The 18,620-nt window shown below is 31.3% G+C and overlaps 1 long non-coding RNA gene and 1 other non-coding gene across 2 annotated transcripts in view; both read right to left on the bottom strand.

Annotated features, from left to right (window-relative positions):
* LOC145283524 (uncharacterized) overlaps positions 1-18,620 on the bottom strand; it is a 177,533-nt gene that overhangs the window by 139,785 nt on the left and 19,128 nt on the right. The gene's annotated exons all lie outside the window — the stretch shown is intronic.
* Positions 16,969-17,041, bottom strand: Trnar-ucu (transfer RNA arginine (anticodon UCU)). Its single transcript has one exon. It is a non-coding gene; the product is annotated as a tRNA-Arg (tRNA).

Here is an 18,620-nt window from a genome sequence, read left to right as displayed (position 1 = left end):
TGGAGTACCCACTTTCTTTTTGACACTGTCTTGCAATGAATATATCCTCAACGATTTGCACGAATTTCTTGAAAAGTTGAATAATACAACTAAAAAATCTGGACAAATAAATAATGATGATATTGTGGCAGTCAGTGAACATTTTTATCATAGATTCACATCATTTTTGAAGATTGTCATACTTGACAAAAACGGCCCTCTGACTGAAGTTGCCCATTATTTTTGGCGATTAGAGTATCAAAACAGAGGCACTCCTCATGTACACATGAAAGTGTACTGCAAAGATGCTCCTATTTTTGATGAGACTGACAAAGATTCACACAAAATAGTCCAAACTTTCATTGAATCTATTATTACTTGTAACCTTCCCAACCATTTTAAATCACCTAAATTAGCCTATTTGGTGAATAAAGTGCAAAGACACACTTGTGGTGGATCATGTTACCGTAAAAAATTTGTCAGAAATAAATTTTACACAATTTGTCGCTATGGATTTCCTAAATCTGCTGGAAATTTCAAATTTAACACAATTGAAGAAAGTGTTAGGTCACATAAATGTGGCAAAAAAATTTAAAAAATTGTATAATTTGAATAGAAGCTCACAAGAGCAGTACATTAATGCTTACAACCCAGCTATTTTGATGATGTGGGAGTCTAATATTGACTTGCAGTACATTTCTAACAATTCAATGATTCTGAACCATTACATCACCAGCTATCAGACTAAATATGAAGCATCTGAGACTGAAGGTGTGTGGTCATTGGACCAATCAAAATCATTTTATGGTAAATGCAAAAGCGCTGGTCTTTATACATTGTCCAAAAGAGATTCAGGAGCTTATGAAGTTGCTGATAAGCTGTTGGGACATCACTTGTTTGGAGCTTCTGCAACTGTAATGTGAGTCGGTGCTGATATACCTGAATATAGAACCCGCAGATTTTTGCCACAAGAAGAATTGGATCAAATGCAGCCTGATTCTACAGATTTGTATTATGGCAATATGGTTGAAACATGGTACCCGAATAGACCTGATTCTATGGAAAATAAAAGTTTGTACTATGTTGCGAGAAACTATGAAAGAACAATGAATGCTTCCACAAATGATGATGAGAAAGTTTCATTGAAGCTGCGAAATAATCATGGCTTTTTAACAAAAAAGTGAAAGAAAAAGCTATAAAGACGCCAAATGTGAGATTGACTTCTGAAACAAAAGAACGATATTATCACAATTTGTTGATGCTGTTCAAACCTTGGCGCCAAGAAGAAATTGATTTACTTGATGGCTGTAAATCATATGAGCAATCATTACATCAAAATGCTCCATATTTGTCTGAAATGACAAATTATGAAAGTATTAAGAAAAAAATTAAAGATGCTATTGAAATAAGCAAAAAAATAGAGCAAAAATCTAAAAATTATGAAAATGAAAATAACGCTGATGATGATCAAATTGATTGCGATCCTAATATGGCTAAAGAGGCAGATAAAAATGAAGCTGATTTAAATATGCCTCAAATCAGACATGTCACTGAAGTTCAAGTTTTAGAAAATGAGCAAAAATTGAATTTCATTCAAAAAGAAATTTATAATGAAATTATTTCCAAACTTGAGCAACAAAATCTTCATTGGAATGAGGAAAACCCTATTCACAGGTGCAATTGTGACGATTGTCCACAAATTCTCAAATTTATTAATGGTTTTGTGGATGTGGGCAAATCTTTTCTGATCAATGCACTGGCAGATAAAATTACTCTCACATATCCTGCCATCAATGGACCCAGTGTAGTTATTTGTGCTCCTACTGGTGTCAGTGCTTACATTTTGAAAGGATCTACATGCCATAGAGTCTTTCAACTAAATGTGCAGCATGGTTCTACACCTAAATATGAACCATTATCAAAGGATAAAATAAAAAGTTTGAGAACCATGCTTGGATATGCGAGATTATTCATTATTGATGAAATAAGCATGGTTAGTCACTTGCAATTAGCATTTATTCACCAACGTTTGCAAGATGTTTTGGTGATATTAGGAAACAAGTGTATCCATTTGCAAACATGTCAATTGTTGCATTTGGTGATTTATTTCAGCTTCCACCTGTTAATGAAAAACCTGTATTTTCCAAAATATCTATTCAAGATGCTAGAAAATCAAATTTGTGAATTGCTGGTATAAATTTGTGGTCATATTTCGATTATGATGAATTGACCATAAATGTGCGACAAAAAGATGACAATGAAAACTTTGTTAATATTCTTAACAGAATAAGACTTGGGTCACCAACTGATCAGGATATTGAGATCTTGAAAAGGCATCGAATCAATCCTAAACAAAAAGCAAATATTGATCAAGTTACTGATCTTTTGCAAAATTTGCAAAAGAAAATGCATATTATTTGCATTGTACCCACAAATGAATCTGCTGCGGAAATGAATTATAAAATGTTGAAAAAAAATAATATTCATATCATTGAAATTTCAGCAACTGATTCCAACTTAAGACAAAAAACCGTAACAAAAAAAAAAAATCAAAACAGACACCAAAAACTTCTAAACTTAAAAAGATTTCTGACACAGCTGGACTTGAAACTGTGCTTAAAATTGGAATTGGTGCTAGATGCATGTTGCGTCGAAATATTGATATTGAAAAAGGACTTTGCAATGGTACAATGGGTACAGTCACTGAAATACAAATGAAAGATGGCAAAGTTGTTGCTGTGACTGTAAAATTTGATCATATGCAGTCAATGTTGAATTTGTGCAAGCTGACTATGAACTTTCTTCTGGACTCTTTGTGACTAGATCTCAAATACCTTTGTCACTCAGCTATGCTTTAACTGTCCACAAAACCCAAGGTATTTCAGTCGATGGTATCATTGTTGACTTGGGATCTGATGTCTTTTCAGATGGAATGGCCTATGTAGCTTTGTCACGTGCTAGAAAGCTGTGCAATGTCTATTTGATTGACCTTGACCCTCATAAATTGACCATGTGTAACAAAAGTGCATGGACTGAATATAATAGATTGAGGGCCAAAAGAGACAGGGTTGATTTGCCACCGCTACCTCCTTGTTCTGTTATGCCTCAAAGTTTGTCATTGTACAAACAGACTTATAAACGAAAAAAAAACAATCGTTATAGATCATGATTTGAAGCAAAAACATAATAGTCCAAATAGAAAATGGCTGAAAATAGACAATTCAATTTCTCAAAATAATTTGGACCTCAAATTGATCAATGAAAGAAATGCTTGTTTTGCTAACAGTATTGTTCAGACAATTTACCACCTTCCTTTGTTGTCTAACATCATTAAAAGCATTCCAAACATTGATTTGCCAATTCAGCAATTAAAAAGATTGCTTGTCCCTGGCACTCAGTGTTGCTGATCTTAGAGAATCAATCGGAGGCGTTTTTAATAGTGGCCAACAAGAATGTGCTATTGCATTTTGGGAATTTTTGATAAACAAGTGTCCTGACAGTGCCAAATAATTATTCACTTTTGAAGAAAGTAAAGTGATGAAATGTCTTAGAATACACAAACAAAACTGCCAAAGACTACAAGATAGTGAATGTAATTGCACCTTTAAAGTTGGCTGTGGGTTCCAAACCTTGCAGATTGCTGGAATACTACTGAGATTAGTTATTCAACTTCATCCTACTGATGGTCGACAGCAATTTAAAAGTTTGCTCAAAACTGATGCTTCAGTGCTCAAACATTGTATCAAATGTCAGCAAAATACTGAGCACTTGGAAAATGTCACTAGAACGTTTCCTACTGCAATGAAATATTTGTGTGTTCAAATAAATAGATTTATGTTTGAAAATTATAATCCTCGGCGAATTAATGCTGAAATTATGAATTTCAGTACAAAAAAACGAAATATTTTTGGAACAAATTTCAAAGTAAAAACAGCTATTCTGCACACTTTGAATAGAGTCGATTTTGGGCATTATACTTGCATTGTTAGAAATAATATTAAGTGGAATATTGTCAATGACACTAACTTTTCTAATAATGTCAATTTTCCTTCCAAAATGTCCAATATTGTTGGCATTTTTTTTGAAAAAATATAAAGGAAGCAAACATTTGATAAAAACAAGGTCATACATTCAATAGAAATAAATAGTGGTGGTTTTCGCTTTTAAAATTCAACCATCACCTAGGCATGGCATGGGGCTGTAACTGTTACTCTGCAGGCGAACAATAGCACTGTTATGAATCATAACTAAACTGGAGACACGATTTCTTCTTCAAGAGATAAATGTAATATAAAATTTTAACCGGAAAATTATTTTACTGAAAACTATTGATCAGTATTACACTCTAAAAAGGAAGATACTAGAGTTAAAAAAACAACAATTATATTTACACTCAAGCAATTCAAAATTTATCTCAAAACTAACTCTTCAATTCGCAAATATTGTCAACAAAATACTGAGCATTTGCAAAAAGCCACTAGAATTTTTCTACTGCAATGGAATATGTGTGTGTTCAAACAAATAGATTTTTATTTTAAAATTACGATCCTCAATGAATTAATTCCGAAATTATATATTTCAATAAATTTTTTTCGCAGAAATTTCATTGTAAAACCAGATATTCTTCACTTTTATGAAAGTCGATTTGGGTATTTTACTTGCATTATTTAGAATAATAACAAGTGAAATATTATCAGTGACACCAATATTTCATATAATTTTAATTTTCATTCCAAAATGTCGTCCATCAATATTGGCATTTCTTTTGAAAAATATAAAAGAAACAAATAATTGAGAAAAATCAGACCATATATCCAATCGAAATAGCAAAAACTTGAGTGCTAACCTCCCAATCAGCGTGGTATGGGGCTATAACTGTATCCCTGCAGGCGAACGATAGCACTTTTATGAATCACTTCAATTCAGAATTTAAAACAAATTTCTGTAAATTTTTTTTATGTAATACTTTTCCTGTGATCATTAGCATGTTCTATTAATTAATAAATATAATTCTATTATTTTTATTGTTGCTTACGTTGTTGATGAATAGAATTTTAAAAAGTTAAGTATTTTCTTGAAAAAGAATTTCGGCCTCAACAGAAAGATGTTCAACAAAATGTTTAACCATAAAATTTACCAAAAACTATTAATATTAAACTATAAAAAGAAAGATACTAGAATTTAAGCAAAAAATATTTTATTTCAACTCAATCAGATGTGCCTTATGCACTAATAAAAATGCAATTGGCATTTTGTTGAACTTTTTAAGATTTTAAATATTTATAAATTTTCTCATTATAAAAAACGATTATTATATTGATTATAATTTTTTGACAGAAGAAATAAAATGAATTGCATAAAAAACATTAGAAGACAAATTTTTAAATCATAAGAAAAATCTAAAGTCACTAAATTATCAATAAAGTTTGTCATAATAATACATTTATTAGATTAATTTTAATTTGGAAAGATAGAAGTACAGTTAAAACATCCAGAATCAGCGAATTCATTAAATTTTATCATAACAAAAACGATTGTTTTATTTCAATGCTATTGATAAGAAAACATTTGTTTTACTTGATTAAAATTAATTAAACATAGATTATATCTGTAGTATATAAATATTTTTTTATAATGAAACAATTTATTAATTTTTGCTGATTTACGATTTTTTCATTGCCGGTTTTTATTTTGCAAATTAAAAATAATCCAATAATCTTTTTTGATAACGAAAAAATGTGCTGACAATTAAGTGATTTTAAATATTTGAATATTTTTTAAATGAACAATAAATTAAAATCAATTTACTAAATAATCATTTTTTTTCAAGATTTATTTACACAATTTACTAATATTTATTGATATAATTGGATAATTTTGCATTGTTCTTCTAATGTTTTATATTTTTTTTATTTCTTCTGTCAAAAAATTATAATCAATATAATAATCGTTTTTTATAATGAGAAAATTTATAAATATTTAAAATCTTAAAAAGTTCAACAAAATGCCAATTGCATTTTTATTAGTGCATAAGTCACATCTGATTGAGTTGAAATAAAATATTTTTTGCTTAAATTCTAGTATCTTTCTTTTTATAGTTTAATAATTATAGTTTTTGGTAAATTTTATGGTTAAACATTTTGTTGAACATCTTTCTGTTGAGGCCGAAATCCTTTTTCAAGAAAATATTTATACATTTGTATGCATCGTACACTCCTTAATTATTAAACAAATGATTATGAATTTCAAAACTTATGTAATAGGCATATGTCTCGTACTATAAAATATTTTAAATATAATGTAGGCTTATGCAAAATAAAATGAAAGCCGTTCCTAGGAATTCAAATGCCTCGAATTGTGAAATTTTAACATTAAGAATTTGACGTCTACTGCTAATATTCCTCAAATTTCAATTTCTACATAGTATTTTGAAGCGTTTTTAGTTGAAATGATGTAATTGAAAATTATGTGGTTAAACATGTGATTACATATGTTTAATATAATGCATCAAACATAGTGTGAGTAAACATGACGTGATGCGACATAATGTGATTAGAGATGATAACATTAGAAATAACGTGATTAGAAATGATGTCATTATACATGACGTGATTAGATATGATGTGATTAGATATGATGTGAATAGACATGATGTGATTATATATGATGTGATTAGATATTATGTGATTAGACATAGTGTGATTAAACAGTATGTGATTAGATATTATGTGATCAGAAATGATGGGATTAGACACCATGTGATAAAAATGCGATAAGATATGTGATTAGAGATGGGATGATTAAATATGATGTAATTAGACTTAATATGATTAGACATGGAGTGATTGTACATGAGATAATTAGACATAATGTGATTAGATATAATGTGATAAGCAATTGTATGATTAGACATTATGTGATTAGAAATAATGTTATTAGACATGATGTTATTAGTAATAACGTTATAAGACATGATGTGATTTAAAATTATGTGATTAGACATGATGTGATTAAACAGGATTTGATTAGAAATTATGTAATTGACATGAACCTAATAAGACATGATGTGATTAGACATTATGTGATCAAACATGACGTGGTTAGACATGATGTCATTAGACATAATGTGATAAAACCTGATGTCATTAGACAAAATGGTATTAGACATCATGTGATTAGACATGACTTAATTCGACATGATATTATTAAACATGATGTGATTAAACATGATGCAATTAAACATAATGTGATTAGACATGATATGATAAAACATTATGCCATTAGATATAATGTGATTAGACATGATTTGATCAGACATGATGTGATAAGATATGATGTAATTAGATATTACGTGATTAGACATGACGTGATTGGACATGACGTGATTAGACATGACGTGATTAGACATGATGTCATTAGACATGATGTCATTAGCCATGATATGATCAAAAATGACGTTATTAGATATTATGTGATTAGACATGATGTTAATATTGTGTGTAGTAAAATTAAAATATTTCAGAGTAGCCCTTAACTTGATATTACACAGCAATACTTTAGAATTTTTAGATTACTTTCTTAAAATTTTTCAATCTTTATTATTATCTAGAATTTCTATTCCCTTTATAATTTTTTTATTTAAATTGAAATAAAAAAATAAATAAATACAGTTTAATATTATTATATGTTTGCTGTAAAGACTAAGACAGACATGTGCACGGATTTGAAGTCAATATTCAAATCATCCTCCCCTTTAGTAGAGAAATAAAACTAGAATCAGACGGCCAAGCCTTTGTGTGCTTTAGTCTTTACATGCAACATAACATTAGCTACTTATATTTACTCTACCTCCCTCCTTGCAACCAGGACTGTACCCTAATAAACAAAGTCTCTGGCAGCATAGATACAGCACTCTCGCTCGATACTAGCGCACAAGTATATGTATTTGGTGACTTCAATGTCCACCACAGTAATTGGCTTGAATTATCTACTTGCACAAATGCAGCGGGTAGCATAACACATAGCTTCTCTATATCTTATTCCCTATCACTGACGGTTTCGATCCGACACTTTTTTCTGGCCAGCAAAATCAACATGCCGCACTTCTAGATATATTTCTGACCATAGTTCCCGATGATTGTGTAACGAATGCCCACATGCCACTCGGGAATGCAGACCACGCTGTGATAATGGTAGACATTGCCCTTAATTCTCGACTCAAATATTAAGAGCCATTACTCAAAACAATAAGGTATTATAAAACAAAACTGGCTGGAAACCATCAGGGATCTCATCAGACATGCCCCGTTGGGAAATATCTTTTCTCTTCCTGCTGAACAGTGCGCAAATGAGACCACTGAATGGTTCAAAACGCCAATTGAAGCAGATGTTCCCACCCGGAAATTCTATAGCAAGCCCCACTCTCCCCAATTCAGTACAGACCTATAACTTATGTGACACAACGGGTTAGAACCCCTTTAAGGGGAGCCTTGACACATAAACATCTCAGTGAGTATACATTTTTAAAGGTTGACTCTCTCGACACACAGAAAATTAACAGCTCTTTGGGTGCACAGTGAAAGGTCAACCTAGTATGCTGATATCTGATTTTGAAAAACAAAACGTGCGTTAAAACATATATTTCTCTTTCTCTCCTTCGTTCTCTCTCTCTCTCTCTCTCTCTCTCTCTCTCTATCGTTCTTTCTTTTCCTCTTTTTCACTCTCTTTCAATGAAAGAAAGAGAAAAAAATTGAATTATATTATTTTACCAAATTGAAACAAAGTACACCGAACAAGACGGTCACGTGCCAACGACGCTCATAGCAGTTTTGGTTTGGTTGTAAGTGATGACGGACGTAGGTCGACAATTACTAAATTTAAATATGCGTCGCCAGTGTTGAATTTAAGATAAATAATTCTATATTTTTATTTAATGAGATGCCTTGTTCGTTTATTCAAGGCAGCGTTCAATTTCAGCTAGCAGTCCCTGCCATCAACGACGATAAAATGCTGCCCGTTATATGCTGACCGAAAACGCCGGAGAAGAGACTCAACATAAGATGCAGATGACGTCAAATCAACCCTAATCACTCTAGTAAATTATCTTTCTATTGTCAATGTCTTTTTGTTTTATCATATATTCCTCCGGGGAGATGGTTGCCGTGCCAGAACATAACAGGTTCAAAAAACGTGTTTACACGACAGCTTAAGTATCTTTCTCCAGTCCATGATCGGATCACACCTATACCAATTATAATCTCAGGAAAGTGAGCATTGTTTATACTATAACTACAGGAATCACTAAAGTACTGTTCGCATGTCGGAATTGACCTGCGACATTAGATTACCCGGTCCGCTAATGATATTTGAAATTGCATGATAAAATTATGGAATATGAGATACTGAATCGAATTTAAAATTAAATTATATAATTAGTATGCTAGATGTTCTAGAAGGTAAAACGTCAGTTTCACCACTCTTTGTACGATTTGAATATATGCACTTAAAATTTTGTGTAACCATTTTTTTTTGCCAACCTTATTTTACGTGATAACATTTATAACGTATATTGAATATATTCATTTTATATGCATGCACGACATGATTATAATGGAATGCTAAACTTAGTCTTTTTATTCCAATACGTTCGATTTGACTCGCAAGAATAAAACACAATAAGTACGTACCCGCATTGTCTCTCTTATATTTATGAAGCTCACGTCGAAAAAATAAGTTACCTCACGTTTTACAGCGCACAAAGTAGTCTGTAATTGCTGTCTGCCATAGAATTTACTGATTTTAATCTACAAACTAAACACCCACAGTAGGATCTACGACGGTTTATGTAAATAATTATTCATATTATTTAGATTCTTCGGAGTACTGCGCTTATGTTGAGTGTTATTTTCACAATGTTTCGGTCAGTGTAATCTGACCTTCTTCATGTGTATCTTGTCGAACTCGGGAATCCTTCTGTCAAATTCGGGAAACTGTACGGAATTTTGAAGGCAATCCTTTATTAAATCTCTGAGGATTTGTGCTCTTGTTCCGTCAGCTTCAACTTTGTAGAAATCCTAAGCAATTTAAATTGTATTTTCGATTGCATACACTGATAATTAAACCTTCAACCTTCAGAAAAAATTAGCTTATAACTGAATTTTATCAAGCACACACATACCTGCGTTACATATCCTAGCGGACCGAACGTTGTAATAATAACATTCAAGGTAAGCATAGTAGTCCAAATATTGACAAATAATATCAAGGATAAATCCTCATCTCAAAAAGACAGAAAAGTAAATAATTACGTCTTTAAACTGTACGTATTAAACTGTATAAATTTAAACTGTACATATTAAACTTCATAAGTTTAAACTGTACATATAAAACTGCATAAGTTTTAACTATACATATTAAACTGCATAAGTTTTAACTGTACATATTAAACTGCAAAAGTTTTAACTGTACATATTAAACTGCAAAAGTTTAAACTGTACATATTAAACTGCATAAGTTGAAACTGTACATATTAAACTGCATAAGTTGAAACTGTACATATTAAACTGCATAAGTTGAAACTGTAACCAATAAACTGAATCTAGTTTAATTTCTCGTCAATATGTTATCATTCATACAAAATTAAAATTTGTAAATTTACTTTAGGATACTATTTTTCTGTGAATCAGTGTAATAAAAATGTTAAACTTAACAAATACGCAAATTTTAAGCAAAATACGTTGCGTTGCAGTATTTATTTAAAGTAACAAAAATATTTGGTGTTTCAATTTATTTAAATTATTACTCAAATACTTTTTCTTTGATTCTCCGAAGACAATATAATTTTACTAGCGAACATCTGAAAAAGCTTTATTCGCCAATGTTTTCCCTCAGTATTTATAAGATAAATAACTAAAATATCCATACAAAATCATAGAATTACGTATATATATATATATATATATATATATATATATATATATATATATATATATCCAGTGTGGTCTTTATTTCAGCTACCTTGCTAATAAAATTCATTTCTATTCTCATGAGGAAATTTGCGTAAGATAATGGCTGTGTTTCACTTAGACAAACGTTTAGCTGGCATATACTTCTTATTCTATTGTTCTGTTTTCTATAGGATGGTATACCTTTTGTTTCTCTGTTAAATTAACGGGTGAACTTTTTTGCTGGAAGTACTTTTTAAACAATAATCTTAGCTTTATTTTATATTTCTTACGTATTGTTATTCTAAAATAAAATTTATTCTGAATATACAATAGTTTGATATTTCATATCTACTGTTCTATAAGTGTTTCAATCTTTAATGCTTAAAATTTCAATTTTCACGCACACACACACACATATATATATATGTGTGTGTATAGGGTGCCTAAAAAAAGTAAGCGTCTTTAATATATGTCGGTTGGACTGTGTTTACATTTTGACTATCGTCGCTGAGTTTATTTGTTAAAAAATGTGTGAATTTGTTTATATCATCGTCACTTACCATTCCAAAAGTGTCTGTCTCAACCAAACTTTTTATTTAAAAAAAAAAATGTAAGCGTCTTTAATATATGTCGGTTGGACTGTGTTTACATTTTGACTATCCGTCGGTGAGTTCATTTGTGAAAAATGTGTGAATTTGTTTATATCATCGTCAGTTACTATTCCAAAAATTTCTGTCTCAACCAAACTTTTTATTTAAAAAAAACAAAGCGGGAGACCAGTACCCGCATTAAGCTGGTCTGCAGTTTGACTTGTTGTTGGCTATCTTGCTCTTGCTTGTTGCTGGATGTCAACATTTTGAACCGAGAGAGAGATTTAGCTGTCGTACAAAGCTAAAACTCTGTAACATCATCTTTGTATAGATACTCCCTCATGCATTTGTCTATTATAAAAAAAAGAAAAAAAAGTCCTGTGGCGATAAAAAGCTGTGACGTGTGTACGCCTGTAATGCTGGATGCATGTAACAATTAATCTGCCATCATTATATGTATCTATGTATGTATATGTATATGTATATTTATATATGTATGTGTGTGTATATTTATATATGTACATGTGAATTTATATGTATTTATATCAATGTGTATATGTATGTATATGTGTCTATCTGTATATATGTTTGTGTGTGTGTACATATATACATTTATATATGTTTGTATACATGTATGTGTGTATATGCATGTATGTGTATGTATGCATGTGTGTATGTATATGTATGTGTATGTGTGCATGTATGTGTGTATGTGTATGAATGCATATATATGGATGTGTATGTATATGTAGGTAAGTGTATGTATATATATGTGCATATGTGTACGAATATGTATGTGTAAGTATATGTGTGTATGCATTTGTATATGTGGATGTATATGTATGCATACGTGTACGTATGAATGTGAGTATGTATATGTATGTTTGTGTATTATGCATTGTGTATGTATATGGGTATATATGAGCGTATGCTTGTAGACATGTATGTATGTATGCATGTATATATTTATATGTATGTATACCAATGACCGTCTTGTTTATGTTTGCATGTGTGTGTGCATGTATATGTATGTGTGCGTTTTGTGTATTCTGTATGTACGCATGTATATATGTGTCTGTTATGTGTACATATGTATGTGTGCGTGCGTGAATATGTACGTATGTATAACAATGACCATCTTTAGTGTCATGTCTGCTTGAGCATGTGAATTCGCTGGCAGGACTATATGTCATTTTCGGGTTCATGAACTTTCAGTGTCTGAGGGAGTGGCACTCGTCTGACAAGACGTTGCAATCATCATAGGGTGCCTAAAAGGTAACTGAAAGAGTGACGATCTTTGTCATTTTATTAATAATGTTTCTTTCTATTTCAGATATTTTACAGATAATATTTTCGAAATTAATTATGGATTTAAACAATCTATGAAAGTTATGAAATTGTTTTACCAAAATCAGAGGTCAATTGTTTTAACTCAAAGTGCGACAATATTATCTCTTGCTATTACAGTGCCAAATGGTTACCATGTTTCCTAGCTCCGACTTTTTCTTGTGGGGATATCTTAAAGGAAGATTATATGTCAACCCTGCAATAATTAAAGGAAAACATTGGGAAAGAAATAAGGAAATTATTTCTAAATCCAGAGATTTTGCAACCTGTTATGAATGTTTTTGAGGAAGCACAAATATGCGAAGCTGGAAATGAGCAACATTTAAAAGACATTACTTTTTAAAAATAAAGATTTTTTTAATCTTGCATTTTTTGTAATACCCAGTGTCTTATCAGGAAGTGCTTAAGTTACAGAAGTATATCATAAAAAATAAAGAATCTTTTTAAGTTCCAAACTCTTGAGTTACTTTTTGGACACCAATATATATATATATATATATATATATATATATATATATATATATATATATATATATATTCATTCCACCATAAACGAACATTTCTGTAAAGTCTGAGGAGGCTACATGACGGCCAAAAAACGGTCGCGTAGCTGAAATAATAATGTAACTAAACAGAAAAAAACGGTAATAAAAAATAAAACCTATATATATATATATATATATATATATATATATATATATATAATTTTAGAAGGCGGTACAATGCAGAAGTAACGGAAAGACACAAGCTGAAGCAGGTGAGAAATTTATTAATACAACTTATAAGTACATGTGTACATATTCATATTTCATATACGCAGTATATTTATATTTGCACAGTGGTCATCTGGGAAAGTCGGTCTGGTGGTATGTCCGTGTAATATAATATTTCGAGAAAGATCTCTTCGTCAGATATTTACTTGACTTTGACAAACGTGCTGTTGTAAGCAGTAACTATACCGCAGCAATATATATATATCTTAGTCGAGTGAGTACTTTTCTACATATCCCCTTCTTTCGGAGATCTATAGCATGTTAACAAATCATTTTTGTGTTTCTGCTAATTTCTTGATGGCCGATATACATTAATACCCCAGCGACAAATATGTAAGATGAGTTAAATACGCGTCATGACATGAGCCAATATATAACACGAACAACGGATGCTTAAAACGGATATTTATTTATTCAATGCTCATAAATACGGATATACATGTTGCTTCATACGTTCCAAATTAATTACGGCCAAACGAACTTTACCTCGATTTTTGTAGGCTGCGATGTATTTTTCACGTAAACATACCCCACTTACTTTCATCCTAGATAATCACTATATCGTGTAAGCTCATTGTTAGTAAGACAGGTCGATATGTTTGCATATCTTCATTCCTAGTAGAATTGACATAAAAACCATAAAAACATAGGTTAAAGATCACATAATATGTTAATGCAAATGTTTATAAATTCACAACACACATACAGTAATCCACGAAAAAGCACGTAGCTACCATTAACTTCTATATCTGCAGAATGCAAAGATTATTTGTCTATGTCTCACTTATTTATTTGTCTAAGTCTCACTTATTTATTTGTCTATGTCTCACTTATTTATTTGTCTATGTCTCACTTATTTATTTGTCTAGGTCTCACTTATTTATTTGTCTAGGTCTCACTTATTTATTTTTATATTTTCTTTTAAGTAATTATAATATATTTTCTTTTATATATAAACCGTAACAACTGACCATTACTCAAAATATATCAAAGTAATTTTGTTTACTTTTCTCATAAAATTTGAGAACATTGTCGACCAATATTTATACCGGCGCGCGTATGTGCGCAATAGAAAGCGTATTGCCATTTTTTTTTAGTTAAAAAAAAAAGGTTTTGTCTAGGAAACTTTTTTCTATTTAAATTCGTATACTTGTACCCTTGTGCGTAAAATTATAATTACTTTGACTTTTTATGAATTCATTCACACAGACAGGTTTCTTTTTTTTCTAATCTAATATCTAAAATAGACTATTGTATATTTTCAAGCATATTATAAGATTCCATTTTTGCTAACATCTGCAAGCAAAAAATGTAAGTACGCGTGTCCTGTTTATGTTCTTATTCAAAGAAGACGTTATTTTATTAATATAAATGTTTCATTATATTTTCATATGTGTCCGTTACTTATAAAGAAACTATTTCATTTTTATATAAGAATATTCTTTGTAATTGTTCAGCAATTGAGTAATTACCATGTATATGATTTATGTGTGTTCTATCTACTGTAAACTTTATTTATTTATTTTTTTACACAGTGGTCACCACTTATCAATGCCCGGAAGCCACTCTGGGATAAGGGTTATTGCAAGTACATTACGTTAGTGTGGAGATTTGATGAAGTGTTTACTTAAGGGGGCAGTTTATTAGGAATTTGTTAACGTTGGACTTGAAGACATCCAAGTTGTAGTCAGGTGGGAAGCAGGCAGACGGAACAGAGTTCCACAGGCGTGCAGTTCTAAGAAAGAAGCTTTGTTCATGGAATCCACGTTTTGATTTAGGCACAGATAAAGAGTGGGGGAAATTTTTCACAGCGGATTCAGCTAGGCGGGTGTTTTTCGTGAAAGATTGGCGAGGGGGGACCAGAGATTGAAGCTCAGACGAGCACCTGCCATGGAAATAACGATGAAACATGGATAGTCTCGCAATGTCTCTTCTGTGGGAGAGAGGTTGCAGGGTAGAGAAAAGGGCATCCCCCACTAAGCCACAAAGTCTATTTTGTACTTTCACAAGGCATGATAGGCTATTTTTAGCAGCTCCTGGCCAGATATGGCAGCAGTATTCCATTCTTGGACGTACTTGGCTTTCTAATCATATGTAATCATAGTTTTTAATTAAGCTGATATTGTCGTTTTTTTTTTCCTTTTAGCATATTCAAAACAAACCCCATTAACTTACACTAATCAAAAGATAAAGATTGTTTATCTGCGCGTGCTTCAGTTTGGCTTTCGACAATGAAAGTACGTCTTTTAAACTCCTCGGACTACCGTTCACAGGGAACATAAGTTGGAACAGACACATTGAGAGCATTGACAAGGATGCTGCGAAGGGGGTTAGCTCTCTTTACCGTGCTAGAAAGCTGCTTACGCCTGAAAGTATCCTGTACCTCTATACGGCCACCATTCGCCCATGTATGGAGTACTGTTGTCACATTTGGGATGGCGCATCTGTTTATAGAGACCGCAGAGGTCATTTTTTTTTTATTTAACACCAATTGTGACCCCTTAGCATTTACTGTTTTGGGCTCAATTTAAATTATAAAGTTAGATCCATGTCCAAGTAACATATATCTAAAGTCCTAAGTGTTTAGACACAAAATTGGCGGAGGAGTTTGGGGGAGTTCTCAAAGGTAAAATCGTTGAACTGGCCCTCAACAGCAAAATTTCTGGCCGAAACCAGATTAAAAAGATTTTCCCAAATCTCAATACCTCGTATGTCAAATTTCGAGTCTGTAAAACGAAAATTGACAGAGTTATTTGGTAGGCAAACCTACACAGGCAGACAGACAGACTGACAGACACATACGCACTTAGACATTTTCACTTCTATAAGTATATATACAGAAATATAGAAAAAAACATCCGAATACTAAAGTGACTATAAAATACCACATTTCCTCTCTGGTTGAATTCGTGCCCACGGCCTTTGAACTATCCGCTGCGCCACAGACTTAAAAATGGCGTTATCCGGAACTATCTCGATTTTTTTCTCTACATAATTGTAAAATCTTTAAAATTTTCCTGCGTATTAAAATATAACTACATTCTATTACAACCCTTACACCATGAGTAATATTAGTAGGATTTCTTTCTTTAAAGAAAATACACACGCATATTTAAGCGACTACGAAATAGCACATTCACGTTAGAAAGTAGTCCAAACCCATCTCTGGTTGGATTCGACCTTACCGCCTTTAGATAAGGAGGCCAGTGCGCTATCCGCTGCGCAACAGATTCGAAGAGAGTAATATTTGTTATGATTTTTTTTCTAAAGAAAATGCGCACATATTAAATTGACTATAACATACCACCTTATCTTAAGACTGAAGTTGAAACTCGTCTCCGGTGGGATTCGAACCTACGGCCTCTGGATTAGAAGTTCAGCGCGTTATCCGCTGCGCTACAGAAACTTAAAGATGGGGGGGGTGAACATCCAGAACTGTCTCAAAGTTTGCTCTACATTATTTTTGTTATCTTGACAAATTTTCTTTGTAATTATTTAAAATATAACTATAAAAATACATATAAAATGCATTCTATTTCAATCCTTACACCATAAGTAATTTTTGTTATGCGTTTTTATATATATAGTGAATACACGTGTATATTAAAGGGACTATAAAATACCACATTACCGTAAAAAGATAGTTGAAACTCGTCTCTAGTTGGATTAAAATTCAGGTTCTCTTGATTAAAAATCAAACGTGCTATCTGCCTCGTTACAGAGACGTAAATATGGCGGTAACGGGAACTATTTTAAATTTGTCTCTACATTATTTTATTATCTTGAAAATGTTAGTGCGTAATTATTATTTGCAGTTAATCGACTTACTCTCAGAACCGCATTCAATTTCAGATGAGTATTGCCTACTGAACAAATCCTAAATAATTATTGCGAATCCATTCGTCATCACGGTGATTATTTGAAGCTAGTGGCCGAGAAATTTATTCTTGACTTAAAGAAACTCTTAATTTTTAAAATAAAAAAGATTTTCGTAAATTAAATGCAAACCAACATGAGGTAAGAAAACCATTTACATTCGAAGAATTGATTCTTTAGTTAAACGTAGATTGTTTTATTAGCATCAGTTCAAATCTGGTAATCACTGCATTAAACAGTTACCATGTTTAGTTTAATCAGATATCTATACAGATAACATTTTTATATGAAATATTACTATAGTTACATTTATATATGGCTAGTGAACTTCAAATCTTTGTATTAGCTGATAAAATTGAGAAATTGAAGAATCGTTACCCAAAGATTAAATTGATCAGAAATGAGTGGAAAAGTTATTATTTATCAACGATATGTAATTATTCGTAAATAAAACTGTTATATGAAAATTATCATTTAGGATCAAATGGTTTATTAATAAAGTATTAAAATTCTTTCTATTTGTTTACAGTGTTGTTTTAATTAGTTTACTGCTTTTAAATGGATTTTAGATGGATCACCCTTTCCGGTGAATTAAATCAGCGGCATGTAAGCTAACCCCTGGAATATCAGAACGAGGCTTCAGATGCTAAACCTTACACTTTGACAATCTGGAATTGTGTAGGGCAAAAGCTTTCTACTGAGGCATTAATCCGAGTATCTGTATTGAAAGTAAAAATTATTTAACTTATTAAAAGAGGAAACTTATTTATATTTAAATCCAAATTAATAAAGTTATTATAATAAAAAAGTAAAAATAATTATAACAACTCATCTATTAACATTGAGTTTATTATATAATCTGCTGAATAAAACTCTTTATAAAGTCGTAGGGTCCTTCCATTATAATCCTCACACTCAGATAAAATGTTTTTTTTTTTAATTTTTTTTTTTAATTAGAAGGTAATGACTTATGAAATATTTCTAGAACTAAATTTGATCGTTTCTTGTGTATAATGACAAATTAACAAGCCATGAGTAGATCAGCAAACCACGCCCTATATGAAAATAACTATATGAAAATAACTATATGAAAATAACTATATGAAAAT

This window comes from Euprymna scolopes, chromosome 1, assembly GCF_053919585.1.
Source record: "Euprymna scolopes isolate OS-2025 chromosome 1, ASM5391958v1, whole genome shotgun sequence".
NCBI classification, from domain to species: domain Eukaryota; kingdom Metazoa; phylum Mollusca; class Cephalopoda; order Sepiida; family Sepiolidae; genus Euprymna; species Euprymna scolopes.
The sequence above is the reverse complement of the archived record's forward strand: the minus strand, read 5'-3'. Positions and strand labels throughout refer to the sequence as shown.